The 5074-nt window shown below is 35.4% G+C and overlaps 1 long non-coding RNA gene across 2 annotated transcripts; it reads left to right on the top strand.

The window, feature by feature from the left end:
- The first annotated feature begins 1321 nt into the window (after positions 1-1321).
- Positions 1322-4498, top strand: LOC135413851 (uncharacterized). Of its 2 annotated transcripts, none has more exons than XR_010430437.1 (3): positions 1322-1412; positions 2515-2597; positions 4368-4498. It is a non-coding gene; the product is annotated as an uncharacterized LOC135413851 (long non-coding RNA). The 2 variants fall into 2 exon arrangements; XR_010430436.1 differs by having other exon boundaries at positions 1365-1590.
- Positions 4499-5074: the final 576 nt, after the last annotated feature.

Below are 5074 nucleotides of genomic sequence, written 5' to 3'. Positions count from 1 at the left end.
TTTTCTTTGAAATTTACAGAAACATCATGCCATTGAGTAAAGAATGACAATTTTTCATTACTTTAGCTAATGCTAAAAGGAAGTTGTTCTCAGCTCTCACTGCTGATCGTTCTCCATTAGGGAAAACAGAACTTTAAAGGCAGCAGTTTGCTAGGGAACATGCAATGTCTTCTCTTATTTAAAGTGTACACTGAATTCACCCCTCACTGCAATGGTGTGAATAGAGACAAATCATTGAAACCAGTCTACTTAGGAGAATGAGGAAAGAAGGGTGAGGAAAGAAGATAAAGCTTTCTTTGCTGTAACTCCTCACAGGTGATTATCCTCTTTCTGACTGAAATGCGGGATTTACAGGAGTTAGTAACTATGCTACTATGTTCAGAGTGCTGTCTAAGGTTGCTTGAATTACCATTTCTAATCAAAACAAATCACCAAAAGCTACTTTAAAAAAGACACTCAAAACATTCCTTTTTCCCTGTGTATATATAGTTATACTTGATCATTTCAGTCATCACTGGATTTTGCTTCCTATAGTTATCTAAAAGATAAGGCAATTTAGTCAAGTTTCTTTTTGGTTCCTACAGTAATGCAGTGTTTAAGAAAGTTGGGAGTAAATAATATTTAAACTGGAGATTATTCTTTCTACCGAGTTCAATTTCCCAAGTAAAATTGTATAGTTTTATCTTTCACAATGCAAAGGAGCTATAACAGTTCTTACACATCCTTCTTTGCAAAGCACGATCTTTTTATTCATGGGGGTCTTCTTCTCTGATCCACTAGCAAACAGTATTTACTATTCTGAAACACGTGTCATATTAATCCTTGTGAAGGCTGCCAGTATATAAGACATCAAAATGTACCGATGAAAAAATAGCTCATTTGCATGTTCTTTTTATGCTCAGTGTATTCAAATAACTTTCAAATAACTATAATGCTCAATAGCTGCATATCACACAGCTGGACTTTCAAGTCAGCTATTACAAAATCAGCAAGCCATTTGAAAACCATGACTTCCCATGCCCAACTGAGTCCATACTCCCAGTTGTGTTTGTATTAATTGCTATGTTATTCTACATAAAGTGTTTATTCTCAGGAAATATTCTGTAATCAGTAAACCCTCATAGTTATTCAGAGCTTGAGGTGCATATACCCTCCCTGAATAAAGACTAGCAAAGCAATTGTCCAGATGGCTTCTTTGTATCCTGGGAAGAGGACCTATGAGGAGGATCTATCTTCCCGTCATCTCCATGCTGTCCTTAGGGCCTTCTGTGTTCTCACCCTGACTAATGCTAGTATTCCACTGGAGAACACAGGAAAAAAGCTTCAAATGTCACAGAGCCTGATTCCTTCTCCTTCCATGCAGCCTATTATCTCCAGAGCTGATCTGTAGCTTTGATGCCTTCGGCAGGAAGGTGAAACTTTATTAATCAGCTCAGTACTGAAATAATGAGGGGGGCATTTTGTAACATAAATATTTTCAAATTGGAAAAAAAATAGTTGGAGTGCAGGGTTTTCTGCTGGCCTTCCATGTTAAGAACACTCTGCAGAGCCTATTCCCCAGCACCACACGTTGGGAGAAACAACTGCAAGGTATCAACAAGCAACCTGCACATCACCAGGGCAGTTCTTCCTTTAGACTCTGCTATTTCAATTACCTTAATAAATATAGATCACATAATTAACATAACACCTTTCTGTGCCAAAGATTTTGAGATGTATGCAGCAGATTACTGTGGGGTTTTTGTCATTGTTCCCCCAGGCACACTCATTTTTTCATCTGTTATGCCTAACCATCTAGTGAATTTCCAGTTCTTATATCTCCTGCTGCTTTTAGTTTCTGTTGCTTTTTTTTCATTAGCCTTCTAGTTTGTCACCCAACTGATATTATTTATTATATCTCTGTCCTTTTCTCATAAATTGCTTTCTATTTCACTTTATTCTAGTCTCCATTATTTTATTACTTGATCTTTTACTTTCAAAAACTATAATCTAGTTTTCCCACTCTGTGAAATTCTTTCCTCATATAAAACCCAAATATGTCATCAGTTGAATTCAAGAAAGTTCTAAGTTTCTCCACAAATTCATGATTTGAACATGGGAGTGAGGAATTGGCTATTTGGTGCCTACTTATTTAAAGGCAGGAGACCAAATGCCCCGGTATTCATTTAACAAGAGTATATTCACTTATTAAGTTTCTATATCAATAAACCAGGATGGCATCAGCAAATTACAAACAAGTGCATCTCCAAGACATATGTGTTTTGTCCTTTCTTTTGTTAGACTATTGAGGCATAAGACTGAAATCAGAAATAAACAACAGAGTTAAGCTGTTTGAGCTAGATATCTGAGAGATTTTGACTTGAAAAATTCTTCATTTGGGTTGGTTTGTTTGAGACTTAGAACTAATTTCTACGGGAAATGAGCTGAAATGTTGATTGATTGGGAAAATGCATAGTTTTCACTGAAAACAAGTAGTGACTCTCCCTTTTTCTTCCTGCTTCAATCTGATAACAGTGGCAAGTCAATATCATTCCCAATAAACTAAAGAAGTTCAAGTGATCTTGTAGTGAGGATAATCATCCTTGAGTGGAATTCAGGTATGTCAATATATTTAAAAAAATAAATAGTAAAATATCTCTATTAGAAGCATTATTTGTGCTGTACTGCTTCTAAGAAAAAAACACATGTACTTACAATGTAATTGTATTTAACATAAAAAGCTTAAAGGAAAAGAAATAATAAATCAGACTAGGAAAAGTTATTGTTAAAAGCACATTGGTATGTTTCCCTTAGTCCTTCTCAAATTTGAACCTTGCCTCTGGTAACAGCTTTTGTAATTGACTGGGATATTGTTAAGCAGACTGTATTGTAAATGGCACAGAATTTTCATCTATTTTCCAAGAACACTTTTCTTAGACTTTAGGATTCTCAGACATTTTTAGGAGGAGATTAAAAAACTATCTCTCAGGAACAGTTTTGATGTAGTGGATCATATCTTTTGATGGAGAAATAGCTTAGACAGAATCTTCAGGTGCCTTCCATCTCTATTTTCTAATTTTGCGATCTCACAAACACATACTTTAATTTGGAAGTAGCCTCTCTTTTGTGTACTCTGTTGGTTTTCTTTTGGTATTTTTCATTAAGGAACTATATTCTTAAACCCTGCTCTTTTCTGACAGGCAGTGATTGACACATCTTTTTTTAAGCTATCAACGGGTTCTTGACATATTTTTAGTCCATTTCTTCTTTCAGATATTTGCCTCTTTTCAAGAAATTACCTCTGAGGTTACCATGGGTCTCCCTTCATTATCATATTTCTTTCAGTTTTCAAGGTACCACATTAGGAATCAACCAAACCAGTTTCATCTCCATTTGTCTCCTATATGCCCTACTTAGTATTTTGCTTCTTTATTTTTTGTTTGCTTGTTTGTTTTGCATTTCCCCTTTGTTATAAATGCACTGAATTTTATCTGTTTTCTGGTATTCTAGCACACAGTTTTCATCTGAAATAATGGAACTGGTTGTTTTTCTTTCTTCTTTAGGTGGATGAGGATGACGTTTCTATAAATAAAACAAAAGATCATCTATATATTACACAATTTAATACTGTTCCCAGTAATCTTGGAGCAGGGAGTGGGGGTGTGGGCAGGGAAAGTACCTATTCAGCAAAGTCTTTGAAACTGAGCTAACATACAGTATTCCTCCTGAAGTATTCAAATGCACATCAGTAGATCTAGCAATGACACACAGTCTTTGACATTGAAGAACTGAAAAATTGAAAAAAAATCCACATAGCTACAGAAGGCTGTCTCCCACACAGTAATTACCTTGTCATTTTTCTTTTAGTATATCAGTACCATTTTAAACATAACAAAAAAATTACATTTTGCCACTGTGTTTCTGAGTTAATGGAAAAAAGCTTTCATGGAGTCCCCTGGGAGTTCAGGTCTGTGTGTGCAGAAATGGTAAGAGAAATCATAAAATGGGATATTTTTCAGATACTAAAAAAAATTTTTCAAATATTATTGTTTAATGACATGGAAAAAAGAGAACCAAAACAATTGCAGCAAAAGAATCACAAATATCCTGTACTAACATATTAATATTCCAGGGGATTTAATGGTCTGACTACCGATTCGATTTCATTGCATGTGATTTGTAATTAACACCTAGAACTTTATACGCTAATGTGGACTAGCTCTGAGAGATAGGACTTACACATACAGGAACTTGTTTCCCTTTGAATAGTTAGCAAGAATATCCTCAGTTGTTCTACAGAACTCTGTTAAGGGATGTGAGATATAAAAGAACACTGAGTGGAAGGATGGCAGAAATGATCTGACACCCCTTTGTATGGTTCTGGACAGGAAGCCTACATGTGGTCCTGCTATGTCTCGCCGCCCAGAGAATCATTGTTTTCAAGCTAAACCAGATTGCAGAACAGGACTGCTTCTTGTCCCGTGTGTCATATATCAGAGGGATTTTCTAATAAAGTACTTCAGAGTCATGTACAAGAAATAATTTTTCTGACTGAAAGCATGTGTTTTGATTTGATTTTTTTTTCTCAGTATGAACAGGTATTAAAAAAGATTATACTATTAATGTTTAATTCATGTTGTAGAATTGTGCTTGGTGCTTCTTAACAGGAAGTCTGTCCTAAATGCATTTTCTGAAAGTAATTAGCAACTTGAAGCAGGGAACCTAAAGGAAGCGAATCATAGACCAGTTCTTAGTGTGGTCACAAGTTCCCCTGAACAAGAGAAACACAGGATAACAATACTGTACTAGAAATATTTTTCTTTATAACGCATGTATACAAATTTTTACTTCTATTTAGAAATATAGAGCAGGTCTGTGGTTCAGTTATACAAGTGCAACATAGCAGAAAGTTCCATTAACTCTTTCTTTTGGGCCTGCTACCCAATCATGTCAGCAACCTGCTTTATTCATAGCTTTCATGTGATCACTTTCAGGGCAGACTGCCAGCACTACTTAACTTCTCTACTCTAAAAGTGCTTGAAGAACAGATGGTATTGGAATTCATCTTTCACAGGAGTATTTTTTCTCTTTTTTA

Source organism: Pseudopipra pipra, chromosome 4 (assembly GCF_036250125.1).
Source record: "Pseudopipra pipra isolate bDixPip1 chromosome 4, bDixPip1.hap1, whole genome shotgun sequence".
NCBI lineage: Eukaryota > Metazoa > Chordata > Aves > Passeriformes > Pipridae > Pseudopipra > Pseudopipra pipra.
This window is presented reverse-complemented; position numbering and strand designations above follow the sequence as displayed.